We start from the raw sequence: 22,473 nt of genomic DNA, 5'->3' as shown, positions 1-22,473 counted from the left end.
TGTATTCTCTAGAGTTTAGGAGAATGAGTGGTGATCACATTGAACTTGCAATATTCTTAAGGGGCTGGACAAAGTAGATGCAGAAAGGATGTTTACCCTGGCTGGGGATCTAGAACTAGGGGATACAGTCTCAGAATAAGGGATAGGTCATTTAGTACTGAGAGGAGGAGGAATTTCTTCACTCAGAGGGTGGTGAATCTTTGGAATTCTCTACCCCAGAGGGCAGTGAAGGCTGAATCATTGAATATGTTCAAGACAGAGATCGATAGATTTCTCAATACTAATGATACCAAGGCACGTGGGCATAGTGCAGGAAAACGATGTTGAGGTAGATGATCAGCCATGATCCAGTGGGGTCCCCCTGTGCCCCCTGTCCCAGAACAGCCTTAGCTTCCAGTCCAAGCTCTGTGCTGCCTCAGTTGCTCTCACCTGGGGACAGCGCCTCACAATCCACATCAGTGCACCTGAGCTGCACACCATGCACTAGGCCCCGCCCCATTACCGGGCCGCAATTGGTTGGAGGACCTGCCACCCTCTCGGTCCTCCCACCCCACCCGCCCCACTCCCTTTATTGGTCTGAGCAAACATCAGTCATCACCCCGTGATGATCACGTGGTGTTCCCTGCTCACGCTGCATACCCTCCACTTGCTGCCCCGTTAGCCCCGATCTGACTCTCAGTTTTGTATTTTATTTTATTTGATTCTCTCTCTCTCTCCACCTGCCTCTCCACCCCTACCCCATCTTCAAGCTCACTCGGTTTGGGAAACCTCACTTTCTGTCGGTGATTCGGCCCCTCAGCGGCTGCCTGCCCCAGAATCCCAGCGCTCAGATGCAGTGTCAGGGTGAATGTTTTGTGGCAACTGAGCATGCGTGATGCCCGGCAGGTGATCTGCATATTTAGAGGGACTTGACCTTTCTGTTTACTTGTCATTTAAGGGACAGTGACACTGTCACAGACTCACTGGGGATAGTGCACTGCAATATCAAGCCCCACTACACCCTGAGCCGTGACAAATGTGAAAAAGTTTGATCAACGCACCTAATTGTGTAAATTAGGTTAACAGAATATAAGCATCAGATTTGTAAACTGAATAAGTAAATAACTGTTTATTGAACAAATTGTCTTAACCAGTGACAAAAGAAAGAAATATGAACTGCCCGTTTCTAACTCTATAACCTAAACTCTACCCCTCCTTAAATCCCTTTACACACACTTACAGGACACACAAGACAGACAGAAACATGGATTTTAAGGGTGGGATAGGCTGGTTCAATAGCTCCAATTCCAGAGTACAGGATTTGTTGGGTTGATTTTGATCAATGTTTTCCAAATTCCTTTCAGTTCCTTGTTGATGACACAACGTGGTCTTCCAGCACTTTCAGTCTTTAGTTCACTGATTGAGCACTTGCCTTTCAACATCTCTAACTGTGATTTTTCCCTTTGCCTCTTGACAGGAGTTTTCAGAGAGAGAGCAGGTTATAGAGATCTGAGGAGAAAAGCCAGCTGGCTATCATTGTAGAATTACTGGAATCTTACACGGGAGAAAGAGGTTTTAGGTCTTTTTCCTTTCAGGCTAGGAGCTTTTCTGCTGCACTGCTCTCACACAAACCCTGTTCAGGAGCCAATTAAAACATTGTTGCCAGGCAGTTCCCCATTAGACCAGACTCCCCCTCACCACCATCCTGTCTTTCATGATGGACGATAGGGTTGTGTAACTTTACAAGTAATTGCTGTAAATGGAGGAGGAAGGTTCAGAATAGACAAATTTCCTTTTACTTTCTGGATCTCTCTGGCTTTTCATTCAGATCTGCCAGCGTGATATTGGCCAGCTAAATTTCTCTGTTCCCTTCACTCATTCTGACCTATCTCCCTCTGAACTGGTCATTCTCCATTCTCTCAGGTCCACGCCTGAGGTGACCAGGGTTTGTGTGAAAGCAGAGTGTGCAATGTGGAAGGGGAGAGCAGCATTCACAACGTGGACAAACTGTACACGTGTTCCATGTGTGGATGTGGATTCAACCAATTGACCTGCGGAACCACATGTGCAACCAAGACAGGGAGAGGCTGTGTAAATGTGCGGATTACAGGAAGGGATTAAATTACCCCTCTGCACTGGAAACTCATTGATGCAGCCCTAATAGGGAGAGACTGTTCATCTGCTCTGTGTGTGGATAAGAATTCACTCGATCTTCCCTCCTGTGGGTACGCCAGGGAGTTCACACTGGGAAGAGACCCTTCACCAGCTCCATGTATTGGAAGGGATTTAATTGATCATCCAACCTGGTGAAAAGCAGCAAATTCACAACAGGGAGAGACCCTTCACCTGTTCTGAGTGTGGGAAGAGATTTCATTGATCATCCAACCTGGTGAAACACCAGCGAGTTCACATGTGACTGCACTACTCTGATTCTGCTCCTCTTAATCAGATTCAGGAGTGAACCTTATTAATATTGATATTGGGGAATGTTGATGTTATTGCTGATAACCTCAATAACTGGGCTGGAGTTGACAGAATTTGCATTTCTGTAGCTCTTTTCACAGCCTCTGGACATCTCGGTGCACAGTAAGCCTCCACAAACAGCAAGGTGATCGTGACCAGAGAGGTGATCTGTTTTTGGTGAGATTGGTTGAGGGTGGAGCATCGGCCTCACCGGGGAGAACTTCCCTGCTCCCCTTCAAAATACTGACTGTGGGATCTTTCACATCTGCCTAAGAGGGCAGATGGGGCCCTTGGTTTAACATCCTCATATCTCCTTCTGTGGTTCAGGGTCATCACTCTGTGAAGTCCCTCGGGCTGTTTCTCACTGCATGAAAGTAGCTTTATAAACGTGAGATGAATGCGACATCACAGACATAGCTGTGCTGGACAAAACTGAACCAGGTACTGCCTGCAGCTGAGAGCTGAACACACAGGAACCATCACAGAGCCTGGAACGAAGAGAAAAAGACCCAAAGAAAGGCGGGATGAATGAATCTGATTTTAAAATGCCTCATGGCAGGCGGGGAATCTGTCCAGCTTCTGTAAAATAATAGTACAGAGAGTGGGGAGGGAACACTACAAAATACACTTTGTATCATCCTCACAATTTACTTTCCTGCTTATCTTTGTACCATTAGCAAATGTGACTACAGTACAGTCAGTCCCTTCATCCCAGTCATTGATATAAATTGTAAATAGTTGAGACCCCAGCACTGATCCCTGTGGCAGTCCACAAGTTACAGTTTGCCAAACTGAAAATGACCCATTTATCTGGTCCCTGTTAGTTAACTAATGCTCTAACCAGGCTAATAAATCACCTTCAACACCATGAGCTCTTGTCTTGTGCAGCAAGCAACCTTTTAAGTCACACCTTATCGAATGTTGTTTGGAAATTCAAATGCGCTACATCTACTGGTGCCATTTTATCCACCCTATATGTTACATCCTGAAAGAACACTAATAAATTTGTCAAACACGATTATAAAACGATGTTGACTCTGCCTGATTGTATTCGGATTTTCTAAGTGCCCTGATACTACCTCCTCAATAATGGATTCTAACATTTCCCAATGACAGATGTCAAAGGGATCCTGAAAGTCAAGGTGTGTCTGTAACATTTTGGATCATGTCTTTGATCAAGCTTTGAACACTTTGCTCACGTCTCCTCTCACCCTGTTTCATTTTGATGAAAAGATTCCCAGTTTCTCTAGTTCCTGCTCACGGGAAAGAGAAGTTAGGACTAAGTTAGAATCTCAAACAGGAGCTTCACAGCAGACAGGTCACCGTGAGGAAACATTTCATTTCACAATGACTTTTTCTAATCTGGAATACACTGCCTGAAAGTTTGATGGGAGCAGATTCAATAGTAACTTTCAAAAGACAATTGGAGAAATGCTTGAAGGAAAACATTGACAGGGCCATGGGGAAACAGCAGAGGAGTGGGACTAATTAGATTGGTCGACCAAAGAGCTGGCAAAGCCACCAAGGGCTTCTTTGTGGTGTAGCCTTTCATCTGTGGCGGTGCATCTCTGCTACACCCGTTCCATGGCCTTGACATACTTCCTAGTATCAGATCTCCAAAACTTGGCTCAATTTGCTAACTGATAATTGGTCAATGATTGAGAAGATTATTTTATAAAATGTACGGTAATGTTTTCAAACAGCGTGAAAACATCCACCAGCTTTAAAGATTTCTGTATCTAAACCCCTTGTAACATGGCTATGATATACTGAGGTAAGGGCTGTAATACAATGTGTATTATGGGATAAGGAAGTTTAGTCTGAGTTAGAAGCTCAAAAAACAGGTTCTTCACTGCAGACAGGTCACCATGGAAACACTGGGAAGACATTTCATTCCACAGAATCAACTCATTGGAAACTGTAATCTGATCAGGGGAAAGGACAGAGTTTGTCTGTTATTAACCAGGATAGAAACTTAAACCAAAGTGAAGAATAGGATAGATCACATTATAAGGTGTGATGTTTATACCTTTAATTGTAAAGCTATAAGAAATAACAGAATTAAGAGTAGGCAGGGGAGCTAAGGGAGAATGAGAAAATTACTGATGAAAAATAACTGCTGGGATCCAGGGAATGTGTCCTTGTAAATCACAGAATAGAGAAATTCCACATGTTGTTTCCTCACTTTCTACCAAAACCCAGCAGAGAAGACAAAGAAGAGTCAGGGGCCAGAGCTGGGTCACCACAGGGTATAAAAGTGATGGGGTTCTGATGAAAGAGGGCAGTCAGGACTGGAGAGACCAGAGATCAAGCTAAGGGTGCCCGAGGCTCCATTCAGCAGGCTGACCTCGTGTAAGTGACTGTGGACACATGGGACTTGGATGTTTACTCTGATTGATGGATCAATATAAGATACGGCAGAGGACAGAGAATCTGCTCAGCTTGTATTAATAAAGTATTGAAGTTGCTGACATTGGACTTTCAAATCCACTGATTATTAAGACAAGGTGCTAACTTGAATCTTCCACCTCTTTACTGTTCTGATCTTCTACTCTTTTTAAACTATTACCATTCACAAGCATCTAGGATAATTTTGATGGTTAAAGAATGTCCATAAATGTAGGAGAAATGGAGACTGGTCAGGGAGTGTCTGTAAATGGAGGAGAAATGGAGACTGGTCAGGGAGTGTCTGTAAATGAAAGAGAAATGGAGACTGGTCAGGGAGCATCTGTAAATAGAGGAGAAATGGAGGCTGGCCATTGAGCGTTTGTAAATGGAGACTGGTCAGGGAGTGTCTGTAAATGGAGGAGAAATGGAGACTGGTCAGGTAGTGTCTGTAAATGGAGGAGAAATGGAGACTGGTCAGGGAGCATCTGTAAATGGAGGAGAAATGGAGACTGGTCAGAGAGCATCTGTAAATGGAGATTGGTCAGGGAGCATCTGTAAATGGAGGAGAAATAGAGGCTGGCCAGGGAGCGTCTGTAAATAGAGACTGGTCAGGAGTGTCTGTAAATGGAGGAGAAATGGAGACTGGTCAGAGACTATCTGTAAATGGAGGAGAAATGGAGGCTGGCCAGGGAGCGTCTGTAAATGGAGACTGGTCAGGGAGTGTCTGTAAATGGAGGAGAAATGGATGCTGGTCAGGGATCATCTGTAGAAGGAAGGGAATTGAAACTGGGCAGAGAGCATCTGTAAATGGAAACTGGTCAGGGAGTGTCTGTAAATTGAGAAAGGAAGACTGTTTAGGGAATGCTGACAAAGGGATGGTAATTGTGACTTTTCAGGTAGTGTCTGTGACTGAACAAGAACTGGTGAGTGGATGGAGTATGTCTGTACAGGAAGGAGAAGTGGTCACACAAAGCCCTTGGTTAGTTGTGGGAGCCATTGCAGATGGACAGCTTACAGGGAGGAATAGAGTAATAGGACAAAGAGAGAGAGAATGAACATACAGAAAAAAAAGGAAATAAATGATTTGAGTGGTGATCACAAGATGGGTCAATGAGAAAAGTGATAATTACAATAGAGACAATCAAGAGAAATAAAAGACATACAAATCTCAGAGGATGTGAGAACAGTTACAGCGGATGAACTTATTTGGAGATTGTTAGAGGATATAATGATTTATTGATGATTCAATGTTCCATCTACTCATTCAGGAATGTCCCAGAACTGTTAGGGTCAGATGTCACAGATTTATTCAGTGTATATATTATTTAAACCCACACACTGGGCAATGGTAGCTGGGGACTTGGCTACAATAAAGTTCCAAGCTCAGTGTTAAGATCAATCAAACCCAAACTCTTGATGCTGTCCACGTACCCTCCTCCTACCTCGATGTGTGATCTTCAGTTTGTTTTCACACTATATTGTGATAGCAAAAGGTAACAACTCGCCTACAAGGGAGAAACTACTGAGACTCTCTAATTTTAGAATAACTTGGCTAATTAAACTGAGTTCTTCAGAAATACATTATTATCACCCTTGGACTAATGGAATCATTGTAACTTCCTATTTCATTACCCTATTGCATGTTCCTCTATTGTCATTTAATTGCTATTCTACAAGTGAAACATTTAACCCTGAGTCTGTTGCAGAGTCAAAGACATTCACTACCCTTGTTGTAAATTCTAACTGGAAGTATAGCGTTTTGCACAATTATCCTCCCTTTATAATTACTTTATAATCACTCACTGAAAAGTTTCTAATTAATTTTCCAATTAACCAGGTTGTAATGTCATGTTAGAAGTTGCTGGAGCTGTGAGCGTCAGTCTGTGTTCAAACATTCAGGATCACCATCTTGGTCTGATTGTGGAGCTCATCAGTTAGAATTACTTGCAGATATTACAATATTATAATTCTAAAATCACACTTCCCTCTTTAAGAGAGGTTAGAAGTTAAATGAACAATGATGTAAAGAAAATCATTAGTATTGTTGGATCAGCATCAGGTCATTTAAACTCAGTTATAAAAACTGTTGCTAGTAAGATTAACCCTTTCCTTAAAGAACAAAACAGCCCCTAGACTGGCCCTCCTAATACCTCCAGACAATGACCCCAGCACTGAATACCTCACCATCAATTTTCAGACTGTCACTGGCCTCATCCCTTCTGGAAAAGAATCCAGTCATCGCAGAACTGAACCCAGACAGAGTCAGCACCTTCAGGAGAGGACAGAGAGGGAAACAGTCAGTGTAGAACTGAACCCAGACAGAGTCAGCACCTTCAGGAGAGGACAGAGAGGGAACCAGCCAGTGTAAAACTGAACCCAGACAGAGTCAGCACCTTCAGGAGAGGACAGAGAGGGAAGCAGGCAGTGTAGAACTGAACCCAGACAGAGTCAGCACCTTCAGGAGAGGACAGAGAGGGAAGCAGGCAGTGTAGAACTGAACCCAGACAGAGTCAGCACCTTCAGGAGAGGACAGAGAGGGAAGCAGGCAGTGTAGAACTGAACCCAGACAGAGTCAGCATCTTCAGGAGAGGACAGAGAGAGAAGCAGGCAGTGTAGAACTGAACCCAGACAGAGTCAGCATCTTCAGGGAGGAGAGAGAGGGGAACCAGCCAGTGTAAAACTGAACCCAGTCAGAGTCCATACCTTGATGGACTCCAGGGTCCAGGGAAAAGTTGCCTGGAAGGAAATATGTCGGAGATGGTGTAATGAGTTTGGAATTGAGCACAGGGAAAAGAGAGGGTGGGTGGAATGGGGATTTATAGTTTTGGCGAAGAGAAAAGAGAGTTGTGGTGATCTGCACATGGGCAGGTTCTCTGCTCATTTCTCTGTGCCTCACGGTCTTGCGCTTTCCTCATCGGTTGCTCATAAGACCCTCCCAAATTCAACTTCAATCAGCTCCATGGCTAGGGGCAAGAATCCACGAGGTGGCTTCCCATTGCCTTCCTCATATGTGTTTAGAGGAAACACAAGTTCCCTTCCTGAAGTATCCTCCCTCCTCCTGTAAGCAGTTTTGTCCCTCAAGGTTCTAGTTCTTTCACCATCAGCACTGAAAGTTCATTGGATCCTCCATTGGCCACTGGTCGTAACCCTGAGCATGAGACCCTTACCTGGGCCTGGAGTAACTCGCAAAATGGCCCCTGGAGGTCTTAAATAACCTTATTACCCTAAAGAGAGGAAAGAAAGAGCAAAATGCTCCATAGAAACTAGAATGTTTTCCTGAGTTTCTATCGTGTTCTTACAGTGATGATTTTTGTAAACCCCTTTCACAGAGGATTAGAAAGGGTGGGTTTACAGATGGGAAACTCAAACCAAATTTCACCTCAAGATCTGATTCATCAGGATCTGAATAACATCGGCCTTTAAATATGGAAAAAGAAAACACCAATCGCAATGTGGAGAGATAGTACACATGCTCGCTGTGTGGACGAGGCTTCAGTCAATCATTTGCTTTTTCAAAGCACAAACTCAGTCATTTCATGCAGAAACATGAATGTGTGGAGTATGGGGAGGGATTTGATTCTCCATCGCAGCTGGAAACTCATCAATACCGTCACACTGGGGAAAGACTATTCACCTGCTCCGTGCGTGGGAAGGGATTCACTTGGTCATTCAGCCTGCTTACACATCAGCGAATTTACACTGGAGTGAGGCCATTCTGCTCCATGTGTGCGAAGGGATTCAAAATTCACCTGGTCTGCAGAAATACGAGATAATTCACACTGACGAGAGACCATTCCAGTGCTCTGACTGTGGTCAGAGGTTTAGGGACTTGTTCCACCTACAAACACACCAATGCATTCACACTGGGGAGAAGCCATTCACCTGCTCCGAATGCGGAAAGGGATTCAGTCAGTTCACTAACCTGGTGGAACACCAGTCAGTTCACAGGCAAGAGAAACCAGTTAAATGTACTGAGTGTGGGAAGGGTTTCACTCATTCCTACCGCTTGATGGTGCATCAGCGAGTTCACACCGGGGAGAAGCCATTCACCTGCTCCATGTGTGAGAAGGGATTTAATCATTCAGCCACCCTACTGAAACATCAGCTAGTTCACATGTGACTTCTGGGGTTTGGATTCTGCTGTTATTGCCGTTGTTAATCACATTCAGGACTGAACCATGTTCATTCTGAAAGTTGGAGATTTTTTCCTGCTGATGTTCATAACCTCTGTACGTGGGATGGAGTTTAATATTCTGGATACATGCCAAATAAAGTAGAGTGAAGGTGTATTCTCTAAAAGGATGACTTCCAGTAATGTGACTACCATGAATGTGGTGAATCCCTGTAAAATAATTTGAAAATAAATGTAATGTTTGTATCTAGACTTTGTGTTTGGATTACTGTGTGAAATTGGTGGCACAGACACGATGGGTCTATAGTATCGTCTCTGTCAGATGGGACAGATCCTCCTTGAAACCCCTTCTGAGAGATGAGTGCTGCCCCCTAAAGCAGATGAGTGAGGGCAGATCAGGGTCATACGCTGATTATACTGCACCCAACAGTGACATCACAAATTGTCCCCTTTCTGAGGCAATCATTGCTGGAGCAACTGCAGCCAGAACATGGGAACAGGAGAAGGCCATTCAGCCCCTCAAGCCTGCTCCGCCATTCAGTGAGATCATGGTTAACCTGCACTTCAACTCCATTTTCCCACCTTTGATCCATTTCCTTTGATAGCTCTATTTAAGAATCTATTGATTCCCATCTTGAAAATTTCAACCACAGCCTTTTGGAGAGATTGTTCCAGATTTTTAAAATTCATTCGTGCAATTTGGGTGTCACTGGCTAGGCCAGCATTTATTACTGATCCCTAATTAACTTTGAGATGACTTGCCTTCCTGAACTGCTGTAGTCCATGTGGTGCAAGTACACCCACAGTGCCGTTACATGAACAAGTTGTTTCTGATTTCACTGGACAGGTGAAATGTGTATTAAACAATGACTCAATGTCTAAAACAGACACCAGGAACAGAAATCCAATTACCCTGAGAGAATACATGCAGCTGGACAAATCACTGAACTGAATTCTGACCACAGAAAGTTCACTTGAACAAAACCAGACTGAACATGAAGCTAAAGCAGAAACAGAAGCAAATGTGATAGTTCACAATCAACCACAATATAAACAGAAGTGGAGTGAACATTGGAGCAGCTGGATTAGAATCATAATGCAGAATCAATAATAAACTGAGACAATTCATTTAAGGATAATGGAAAATACTGGAGAAAGATAGGAATGGTTTGATTCTGAGAGGATTGGTAGAGGATAGACAAGGATATGGTTGCTGCAGCAACTGTAGCTCTGCACTCTCACATGGAAAGGGATGGTTAGATGATGTCAGTGTCACCATTAAGCTGTATAAGTAAAATCAAGACTCTGTTTGGATAATGAAGTGGATATACAGAGGAGAAGACCTGTCAGTTTGGTGGCGGTTGTAACTTTTAAGGTTATTAGTAAATAATAACTTCGTATTCCTGCCTCTGAGTCAGAAAGCGCACTGCAAACAGTTCTGATGAGTGGAGACAGCTCTCCAGCTCATTCTGGGTTGATATCATGCAGGATAGGTGTGTCCGGTGGTGTGGGTGTCCATTATGTGAGTAGTGAGGTCATCAAACTCTCCCAGTTGAAGCTGGACCAACAGATCGGCTGGAATTAAATAGTCCCAGACATGGAAGGAGCATTAAACAGTCTGTGAATTCTTCCACTAATTCACACTGTCCTCCAAGGGATGAGTTCAAAGAGAAACAATCACTACACTGTAATTTCCTGAAATAATCCCTGCTGTCTGTCCTGAATGAATCCATTTCAGTAACAAATGTTGAAATGTTTGCTCCACACCCACAGAGTTTCATCTGTTTAAAGCCGCAAACAGAAAGGTCCTGTTTTCTCCTGGAGTTTGAGACAAATCAGCTTCCAAAATGATGCAGCGTTTCAGCCAATGAGGGAGATCTGGGCTCAGCCCCGCCCCTCATTCACTCCGATTGGTTGGAGGACCAGCAGCTCTCGCTCCGCTCCGTCTTCCTATTGGTCCGGATCTGCCGACAATCACTCGCCGGGCATTGTGATCTGGAGCATGCGCAGTGCGGGTGATGTTCATGGACCGACGCTTGTTTGTCTCATCTTCAGGCGGGAAGGAGGCGGATAAGCGGAGGCAGCGTTAGGGGCGGTGGGTGGGAGGGGAGGCTTCACAAACACCCAGTGGAGGCCTCAACACCCCAAATAAGAAAGTGTCGGGCCTGCCTTTGCACCGAACGACAGCTGCAGGCTTTCTCCCGGTGCCAGGCCCGAGTGGACAAATGTGGGTTAATGAAGGAAATGCAGCAATGGGTTTGTTAATGAGAAATTATCTTTAACTCACTTTACTGATCCTGGAGCAGGAGGAGAGAATGGTGTGAATTTCTATCCTGGACTGACTGATGGATTTTGGAAACTCCCTTTACTGGAGGTTAGAAGAGGAGGATTTACAGACAGGAAAGTCAAACAGACCTGGAGCCTGAGTCCCTTCCCTGAAGGATATTAGTGATGTAGTTGGGTTCGGCTCCACAAATTACCAGATTCATTCAGCTCAATTTCACAACCTATGTTTGTCTTTTTGTGGTTTCTCTCTCACTCCCTCTTTTCTATTTTAAATCAGTTTCATAGGATATTAGAAGGAGAGGAATTGCAGTCAGGAAATTGAAATCAAACATCACATCAGGATCTGACAGAGTCTCTCGATTCATCAGGACCTGAATATTATCAGCCTTTGAACATGGAAGTAAAAAGCACCATTCACACTGAGGAGAAACCAGGGAAATGTGGGGACTATGGGAAGGGATTCAATTACCCATCTGAGCTAGAAATTCATCAGCGCTGTCACACTGGGGAGAGGACATTCCCCCACTCTGACTGTGGGAAAGAATTTGTTGATTCAACCAACCTGCTAACACACCAGCGAGTTCACACTGAGGAGAGGCCGTTTACCTGCTCCGAGTGTGGGAAGGGATTCACAAAGTCAAACCACCTGCTGAAACATCAGCGAGTCCACACTGAGGAGAGACCATTCACCTGCTCCGAGTGTGGGAAGGGATTCATTAATTCATCCGACCTGCTGACACACCGAAGAGTTCACACTGGGGAGAGGCCGTTCATCTGCAACAAGTGTGGGAAAGGATTCGCTCAGTCATCCACCCTGCTGATACACCAGCGAGGTCACACTGGGGAGAGACCATTCACCTGCTTCGAGTGTGGGAAGGGGTTCACTTGTTCATCCAACTTGATGAGACACCAAGGAGTTCACACTGACAAGAGACCTTTTAAATGCCCAGACTGTGAGAAGTGCTATAAAACTTCAGATAAACTTATGTCCCATCAACATATTCACACTGATGAGAGACTGTTCAGCTGCTCTCACTGCGGAAGTGGGTTCAGGCGATCATCTGAACTCACTGTACACCAATGAATTCACACTGGGGAGAGACCATTCCTCTGCTCTGAGTGTGGGATGGGATTCACTCAATCAGCCAATCTGCTGTCACACCAGCGAGTTCACACTGACGAGAGACCTTTTAAATGCATAGACTGCAGGAAATGCTTTAAAAGTTCTGGGGAACTGATGCGCCATCAACGAGTCCACACTGATGAGAGACCTTTTAAATGCCCAGACTGTGGGAAGTGCTATAAAAGGTCTGGGGATCTGATGTCCCATCAACGTGTTCACACTGACGAGAGACCGTTCAGATGCTCGCACTGTGAGATTGGGTTCAGGCAATCGTCTCAGCTCACTGAACACCAGCGAATTCACACTGGAGAGAGGCCGTTCAGCTGCTCCGAGTGTGGGAAGGGATTTACTCAGTCATCCCACCTGCAGACACACCAACGGGTTCACAGTGTGGAGAGACCATTCAGCTGTTTCGTGTGTGGGAAGAGATTCACTCGGTCATCCACCCTGATGAGTCACCAGCGAGTTCACAAATAATTACAGTGATTGGATTTTGCTGTTAATCATGCCCAGGACTGAACCATGTTCATTGGGGTCTGTTTCTGCTGATGTTAATAAACTCCAGCCCAGTTATAATGGTTAATAGTTTGGATAAAAGTCAAATAAATCAGTTTTGTTCTAAACGCACAGTGTGGCGAAACTTCTAATATCTCTAACAGGAGTTAGTTCCTTTTGAAGTGCTCTCCCTTTCCCCGTATCCTCTTCCTCACCTCGAACAACAAGTGTGAGGAGCTCATGGAACTTCTTTGTCTCTAAGATTGAGACAATCTGATCAGCTGCCTCTGCTGCTTCCCTCCCTTCCACTAACCTACCTGGAAAAGTTGTATCTGAAGCGCCTTCTTGTCCAAGCTCTGCACCTGCATCTTTCTCCAGTTTCTCTCTTATTTTCTATCTCCCTCAGCTATCTCCCTCCTTGTCTCTGAGACCAGCCCTCGGCTTCCTTGACACTATTCTCACTAAACTGCTGACCATCCAACTTCCACATTTTAAGCAATATCCTTAACTGTTCTCTCTCTTTTCATACTGTTCCTCTCACCTTTAAATCCACTGTTATCTCTCATCATAAGAAAATCCTTCGTCCTCCCCCAATCTCTTTTCTCTGACTTTGTACTTGCTGATAAACTGTTAGATCTCTAATTATTTTCCAGTTTGGATCAAAGGTTCCTGACCTGAGCATTTACTCTGTTCCCCTCTCCATAGCTGCAGTTTGACCTGCTCAGAGTTTCCAATATTTTCTGTTTTGAGGTCAAACGAATATACGATTTAGGAGGAGGAGTAGACCACACGGCCCCTTGAGCCTCATCTAATTGAGCTGATCTAATTATAACCTTAAATCCATATTTCTCCCCACCCCTGATAACCCGTCACCTCCTTGCTTATCAAGAATCTATCTAGATAAAAGCAAAAAACTGCGGATGCTGGAAATCCAAAAGAAAAACAAAAATACCTGGAAAAACCCAGCAGGTCTGGCAGCATCTGTGGAGAGGAACACAGTTAACGTTTCGAGTCCGAATGACCCTTCAACAGAACTAAGTAAAAATAGAAGAGAGATGAAATATAAGCTGATTTAAGGGGGAAGGGGGGGGGGGACAAGTAGAGCTGGATAGAGGGCCAGTGATTGGTGGAGATAACCAAAAGATGTCACAGACAAAAGGACAAAGAGGTGTTGGAGGTGATGATATTATCTAAGGAATGTGCTGATTAAGCGTGGAAAGCAGGACAAGCAAGGTACAGATAGCCCTAGTGAGGGTGGGGTGGGGTGAAGGAATCAAAAAAGGCTAAAAGGGAGAGATAAAACAATGCATGGAAATACATTTAAAAATAATGGAAATAGGTGGGAAAAGAAAAATCTATATAAATTATTGGAAAAAAAGGGGGGGGGATCGGAAAGGGGGTGGGGATGGAGGAGAGAGTTCATGATCTAAAATTGTTGAACTCAATATTCAGTCTGGAAGGCTGTAAAGTGCCTAGTCGGAAGATGAGGTGCTGTTCCTCCAGTTTGCGTTGAGCTTCACTGGAACATTGCAGCAGGCCAAGGACGGACATGTGGGCAAGAGAGCAGGGTGGAGTGTTGAAATGGCAAGTGACAGGGAGGTTTGGGTAATACTTGCAGACAGACTGAAGGTGTTCTGCAGAGTGGTCACCCAGTCTGCATCTGGTCTCTCCAATATAGAGGAAACTGTATTGGGAGCAACAAATGGAGTAGACTAAATTGAGGGAAGTGCAAGTGAAATGCTGCTTCACTTGAAAGGAGTGTTTGGGCCCTTGGACGGTGAGGAGAGGGGAAGTAAAGAGGCAGGTATTGCACCTTCTGCGGTTGCATGTGAAGGTGCCGTGGGAGGGAGTTGAGGTGCAGGGAGTGATGGAGGAGTGGACCAGGGTGTCCCAGAGGGAATGATCCCTGTGGAATGCCGCTGAGGGGGTGAAGGGAAGATGTGTTTGGTGGTGGAAATGGCGGAGGTTGATCCTTTGAATGCGGAGGCTGGTGGGGTGATAAGTGAGGACAAGGGGGATCCTATCATGTTTCTGGGAGGGAGAGGAAGGTGTGAGGGTGGATACGTGGGAAATGGGCCGGACACAGTTGAGGGCCCTGACAACAACCATGGGTGGAAAACTCGATTAAGGAAGAAGAAAGACATGTCAGAGGAACTGTTTTTGAAAGTGGCATCATCAGAACAGATGCGACAGAGAGGAAGGAACTGAGAGAATGGGATGGAGTCCTCACAGAAAGCGGGATGTGAGGAGCTGTAGTCAAGGTAGCTGTGGGAGTCGGTAGGCTTGTAATGGATATTGGTGGACAGTCTATCACCAGAAATTGAGACAGAGAGGTCAAGGAAGGGAAGGAAAGTGTCAGAGATGGACCATGTGAAAATGATGGAGGGGTGGAAATTGGAAGCAAAATTAATAATTTTTCCAGGTCCAGACGAGAGCATGAAGCAGCACTGAAGTAATCATCGTTGTACCAGAGAAAGGGTTGTGGGAGGGGGCCGGAGTAGGACTGGAAGAAGGGATATTCCACATACCCCATAAAGAGACAGGCATAGCTGGGGCCCATGTAGGTACCCATAGCCAGTTTCATTTTATTCTTCGTCTCATCCGACGCCTCAACAAGAAACTTTGTCTCTTTCTTTCAGGTGCAAAGGAACGCAAGCTCCAACCACTCATCGACACCAACACCCATCCAGGACCCTCCACCCTTGCCTGTCCCTCTGTCCCCATCCCGTCTTCCAATCCCAGTCTCGGCCCCGTGTATTCACCATACCCCTGACCTTCCCCTCTCCATCGCTGAATGTTCAGTGCTCAGGAAAGGACCTAGTTTCATACCCTTACACCCTCATCTCAATGAATTTCGGGCTCGGCACAATGCTGAACTCTTCTTCTGCTGCCTTCGTCTCCATGCTCATTTCTTTAGGCAGGAGTCCTCTCCCCGTTCAACAGATCCTTTTACCCACCTCCAATATTCTCCCTCCACCTGGATCCCTCCCTCTGGATTCTTACCTTCTCTTGATCTTTTCATTGAGAACCGTCGGCGTGACATTAGTCGTCTCAATTTCTCTGCTCCTCTCACCCACTCTAACCTGTATCTCTCTGAACTTGCTGCACTCCGTTCTCTCAGGTCCAACCCTGACATTGTCATCAAACCCGCTGACAAGGGTGGTGCTGTTGTTATCTGGTGCACTGACCTCTACCTCGCAGAGGCTGAGCGTCAACTCGCAGACATTTCCTCCTACCTCCCCCTGGACTATGACACCACCACTGAACATCAAGCCATTGTTTCCAGGACTGTTACTGACCTCATCTCCTCTGGAGATCTTCCTTCCACGGCTTCCAACCTGATAGTCTCCCAACCTCGGACGGCCCGCTTCTACCTCCTACCCAAAATCCACAAACAGGACTGTCCCGGCAGACCGATCATGTCAGCCTGTTCCTGCCCCACGGAACTCATTTCTCGCTATCTTGACTCCCTTCTTTCTCCCCTTGTCCAGTCCCTTCCCACCTACATCCGTAATTCCTCTGACACCCTACATCATATCAACAATTTCCAGTCCCCTGGCCCCAACTGCCTCCTCTTCACCATTGAGTCCAATCCCTCTACACCTCCATCCCCCATCAGGATGGTCTGATGGCTCTCCGCTTCATCCTCGAACAGAGGCCCGAACAATCCCCATCCACCAGTACTCTCCTCGTCTGGCTGAACTTGTTCTCACACTGAACAATTTCTCCTCAAACTCTCATTTCCTCCAAATAAATGGTGTGGCTATGAGTACCCGCATGGGCCCCAGCTATGCCTGTCTCTTTATGGGGTATGTGGAACATTCCTCGTTCCAGTCCTACTCCAGCGCCCCCCCCCCACAACTCTTTTTCTGGTACATCGATGATTACTTTGGTGCTGCTTCATGCACTCATCTGGACCTGGAAAAATTTATTAATTTTGCTTCCAATCTCCACCCCTCCATCATTTTCACATGGTCCATCTCTGACACTTCCCTTCTCTTCCTTGACCTCTCTGTCTCAATTTCTGGTGATAGACTGTCCACCAATATCCATTCCAAGCCTACCGACTCCAACAGCACCTCACACCCCGCTTTCTGTAAGGACTCCATCCCATTCTCTCAGTTCTTTCGCCTCCGTCGCATCTGTTCTGATGATGCCACTTTCAAAAACAGTTCCTCTGACATGTCTTCATTCTTCCTTAATTGAGGTTTTCCACCCATGGTGGTTGACAGGGCCCTCAACCGTGTCCTGCCCATCTCCCACGCATCCACCCTCACACCTTCCTCTCCCTCCCAGAAACATGATAGGGTTCCCCTTGTCCTCACTTATCACCCCACCAGCCTCCACATTCAAAGGATCATCCTCCGTCATTTCCGCCAACTCCAGCATGATGCCACCACCAAACACATCTTCCCTTCACCCCCCCGGCGGCATTCCACAGAGGTCGTTCCCTCCAGGACACCCTGGTCCACTCCTCCATCACACCTCAATCCCCTCCCATGGCACCTCCCGATGCAACCGCAGAAGGTGCAATACCTGCCCCTTTACTTCCCCTCTCATCGTCCAAGGGCCCAAACACTGCTTGCAAGTGAAGCAGCATTTCACTTGCACTTCCCTCAATTTAGTCTACTGCATTCATTGCTCCCAATGTGGTTTCCTCTACATTGGAGAGACCAAACGCAGACTGGTTGACCACTTTGCATATTTTTACAAACTGACTCTGCGTTTGTGTCAGGTGTCACTGAGCTTTGAGATAAAAATGTTCTATTATCAATCTCACATTAACTGTTTCTTACAGACCAAGTGTTTCTAAATATTGGAGAGACCAAACGCAGACTGGGTGACTGCTTTGCAGAACACCTTCGGTCTGTTTGCAAGCATTACCCAGATCTCCCTGTCACTTGCCATTTCAACACGCCACCCTGCTCTCTTGCCCACATGTCCGTCCTTGGCTTGCTGCATTGTTCCAGTGAAGCTCAATGCAAACTGGAGGAACAGCACCTCATCTTCTGACTAGGCACTTTACAGCCTTCCGGACTGAATATTGAGTTCAACAATTTTAGATCATGAACTCTTTCCTCCATCCCCACCCCCTTTCCAATTCCCCCCCCCCCCCAATTTTTGTCCTAATAATTTATTTAGGTTTTTCTTTTCCCACCTATTTCCATAATTTTTAAATGTATTTCCATCCATTGTTTTATCTCTACCTTTTAGCCTTTTTTGATTCCTTCACCCCGCCCCACCCCCACTCAGGCTATCTGTACCTTGCTTGTCCTGCTTTCTACGCTTAATTAGCACATTCCTTAGATAATATCACCATCTTCAACACCTCTTTGTCCTTTTGTCTATGACATATTTTTGTTATCTTCACCTATCACTGGCCCTCTATCCAGCTCTACTTGTCCCACCAGCAACCCCCCCTCCTTAAACCAGCTTATATTTCACCTCTTTTCTATTTGTACTTAGCTCTGTTGAAGAGTCATACGGACTCGAAACGTTAACTGTGTTCCTCTCCACAGACGCTGCCAGACCTGCTGAGTTTTTCCAGGTATTTTTGTTTTTGTTAAGAATCTATCGAGCTCTGCCTTAAAAATATTCAAAGACTCTGCTTCCACTGCCTTTGAGGAAGACAATTCCAAAGGCTCATGACCCTCTGAGAGAAAAATATTCTCTTCAATTCTGTCTTAAATTGGCCATCCCTTATTTTTAAACAGTGACCTCCCCACCGCTACCACCAACCCCCACCCCGTTCTAGGCCGGATTTTCATCAAGAGTATTATAGTATTTTGTTTTTGGGTCAGAGAGGATCAGTTTTCTCTGGAATGAGACAGCAGTAACTACACCCTGTTTGACATGAAACTAAATTCACTGTTAATACCTCATCAGTAACAATGTTAAACACAAAGTTTCCAGCCGGGATTGAACCGAGGACTTTCTCATGTACAGTAAACGTGATAATCACTGCACTGGGGAAATGAGTGTGAATCCTCCTTGGACAGAGGGGAACTGACCATCCATCTCTAGCTCTAATTCTCAAACAGAAAATGCTGCCAAGAATCAGCAAGTCAGGCTCAGTCTGTGGCCGCTCTCAGCGTTTGAAACCGTCACAATGCCCGGGTGATTGACGGCAGCTCCGGACCAATACGGCAGAGGGGGCGGGACTGGAGGAACGCGGGGATCGGCTGGTCCTCCAGCCAATCGGAGTGAATGAAGGGGCGGGGCCTGGCTGTGACTGAAGCATGCGCGGCGCGGGTAATGGCGATGGAGAGACGGGTGCACAATGGGTAAAGGGCGGGATGGCGGGGCGAAGGGAGCGATAGATCCGGCGGGTGGACGGAGAGGCTCCGGAAACATGTTGTGTAAACCGCAAACCCCGGAAATAAACTGACCGGTTCCCCTCCCCCGTTTGCACCGAGCGGGACCGCAGCTCCCAGATCAATGAAGAGCCGGTTTGTATCAGGCTGGACATTGGTTCCAGAGGCTGGTCCCTGGTCTCGTGTCGGTTCTTTATCATTGAATCATTGAATGGTTACAATGCAGATGGAGGCTGTTCAGCCCGCCCTGCCTGTGCTGGTTCTCTGCAAGAGCAAATCAGCTGGTCCCACTCCCCTGCCCTTTCACTAACAAGACCAGCAGCAGATATTTCCCATCCCCAGTTCCCTGTGGAAAAGATGATGTTTGACCTTCTTGAACCGCTGCAGTCCGTGTGGTGAAGGTGCTCCCACAATGCTGTTAGATAAAGAGTTACAGCGATTAAGAAGGAACAGCGATCTTTGTCCAAATCAACAACAACGATGTGTATTTATATAGCATGTTTCATGTAATGGACCTTCCCAGGGTGTTTCACAGGCGTGTTAAAAATCAACATTTGACACAAGGCAGATGGCTAAAGGTTTGGTTGAAGATGTAGGTTTTAAGGAGAATGTTGAAGTAGGAAAGGAAGAAAGAGAGTGAAGAGGTTTAGGGAGGAAATTCCAGTGCTTATGGCCTTTGAGCTCAGGGTGTGGGCACCAAGGATGGAGCGATTAAAATTGGGAATGCTCAGGAAGCCGGAATGAGCAGAGTGCAGAGACCTTAGAGGGTTGTGAGGCTGGAGGAGATTACAGAGACAGGGAGGGATGAGACCATGGATGGACTTGAAAACAAAGTTGAGCAATTTAAAATTTTGGTGCTTCTTAAACAGGAACCTTTGTATGTCAGTGAGCACAGGGGTGATGGGTGAATAAGACTGAGTGTGAGTAAATATATGAGCAGCCAAGTTTTGGATGACCTCAATATTACAAGGATATTGAATGTGGGAGGCCGGCTGGGAGTGTGTTAGAATAGTTAAGTCAAGAGGTAACAAAGGAATGGATGATGGTTACAGCAGGGGCTGAGCTGAGATGAGAGTGGAGTCGGTGACGTTACTGGGGTGGAAATTGGCAGTCCTGGTGATGATGTGGATATGTGTTTGGAAGCTCATCTTTGGGTGAAATATTTTTCCATGGTTGTGAACAGCCTGGTTCAGTCTCAGACAGTTACCAGGGAGAGGGATGGAGTCGGTGGCTGGCAGTGGAGTTTGTAGTGGGGATTGAAAAGAACGGCTTCAGTCTTCCCAATATTTAAATAGAGGAAATTTCTTCTCATCCAGGACTGGATTTCATACAAGTCAGGACGTTGTGTGACTTGGAGGGGAATTTGGAAGTCATGCTACCTTGGGCCTAGGTGGTGGAGGTTGAGGGTTTTGGGGATTCCCTCACAGTTCTGGTCAAGCTGTAGGTATATAAAACGTATAAAATCTCTCTCTACCCTCTGTTTTTTTCTCTCTCTCTTCATTTAGCTCAATTTCACAACCTGCCTTTGTGTTTTTGTGGGTTCGCTCTCACTCCCTTTTTCTGTTTTAAATCATTTCACAGGGGGCTAGATATAGAGGATTTGCAGTCAGAAAACAGCTTCTGAAGGAGTCGCTCAATACATCCTAATCTGAATAACATAGCATTTTGAAAATGGAAGGAAAAAGCACTGTTCAAATTGGAGCAAAACCATGGAAATGTGGGGACTGCGAAGAGAGATTCAGTTACCCATGTGAGTTGGAAACTCATCGGCGCACTCACACGGGGGAGAGGCCGTTCACCTGTCCCGTGTGTGGGAAGGGATTCTCTCGATTATCTCAGCTGATTACACACCAGCGTGTTCACACCGGGGAGAAACCATTCACCTGCTCTGAGTGTGGGAAGGGATTCACTCAGTCTTCCAACCTGCTGAGACACCAGCGAGTTCACACTGGGGAGAGACCTTTTAAATGCGCAGACTGTGGGAAGTGCTATAAAAGTTCATGGGAACTGCTGCTCCATCAACGTGTTCATACTGACGAGAGACCATTCAGGTGCTCTCACTGTGGGACTGGGTTCAAGCGATCATCTCAACTCAATGTACACCAGCGAATTCACACTGGGGAGAGGCCAGTCACCTGCTCCATGTGTGGAAAGGGATTCTCTCGATCATCCCAGCTGGTTACACACCAGCGAGTTCACACAGGGGAGAAACCATTCACCTGCTCTGAGTGTGGCAAGGGATTCATTCAGTCATCCCACCTGCTGAGACACCAGCGAGTTCACACTGGGGAGAGACCTTTTAAATGCCCAGTCTGTGGGAAGTGCTATAAAAGTTCTGGAGAACTGATGTCCCATCAACGTTACCACACTGAGGAGAGACCGTTCAGGTGCTCTCACTGTGGGACTGGTTTCAAAGCATCATCTCAACTTACTGTACACCGGCGAGTTCATACTGGGGAGAAACTGTTCACCTGCTCCGAGTGCGGGAAGGGATTTACTTGGTCAGCCAACCTGCTGAGACACCAGCGAGTTCACACCAGGGAGAAACCTTTTAAATGCTCAGACTGTGGGAAGTGCTATAAAAGTTCCGGGGGACTGATGTCCCATAAACGTTTTCACACTGATGAGAGACCATTCAGGTGCTCTCACTGTGGGACTGGGTTCAAGCGATCATCTCAACTCACTGTGCACCTGCGAGTTCACACTGGGTGAGGCCATTCACCTGCCACTTGTGTGGGAAGGGATTCACTTAGTTATCCCACATGCTGAGACACGAGAGAGTTCAGACTGCAGAGAGGCCGTTCACCTGTTCCGAGTGTGGGAAGAGATTCACTCGGTCATCCACTCTGCTGAGTCACCAGCGAGTTTACAAGTTACGACAGTGATTGGATTTTTCTGTTAATCACATCTAGGATTGAACCATGTTCATTGGGGTCTGTTTCTACTGATGTTAATAAACTCCAGGCCAGTTATAGTTGTTGATATTCTGGATATAATAAAAATAAATTAGCTTTGTGTTGAACACACAGTGTGCCGAGTCTTTTTAAGATACGTAACACAAGTTAATTCCTTTGAAGTGCTCTCCCTTTCCCATTTCCATACTCACCGAGGCTCCTTAGGCAGCACCTTCCAAACCCATGGTCACTACCATCTAGAAGGACAACGGCAGCAGACTGACCATTGACTACCACTGACAACTCCATCCTCCTCCAATGCCTCTCCTCTGTTGTCCAGCTGAGTGGGTCTGCACCCCGATCCTTTCTTTTCAAATTGTAGCCAGAGAATCACCTGCA

General features: G+C 46.0%; 1 pseudogene; it reads left to right on the top strand.

Moving 5' to 3' along the window:
* The first annotated feature begins 11,032 nt into the window (after positions 1-11,032).
* On the top strand, positions 11,033-22,165 carry LOC121270483 (annotated as a pseudogene).
* Positions 22,166-22,473: the final 308 nt, after the last annotated feature.

This window comes from Carcharodon carcharias, chromosome 27 (assembly GCF_017639515.1).
Source record: "Carcharodon carcharias isolate sCarCar2 chromosome 27, sCarCar2.pri, whole genome shotgun sequence".
NCBI classification, from domain to species: domain Eukaryota; kingdom Metazoa; phylum Chordata; class Chondrichthyes; order Lamniformes; family Lamnidae; genus Carcharodon; species Carcharodon carcharias.
This window is presented reverse-complemented; position numbering and strand designations above follow the sequence as displayed.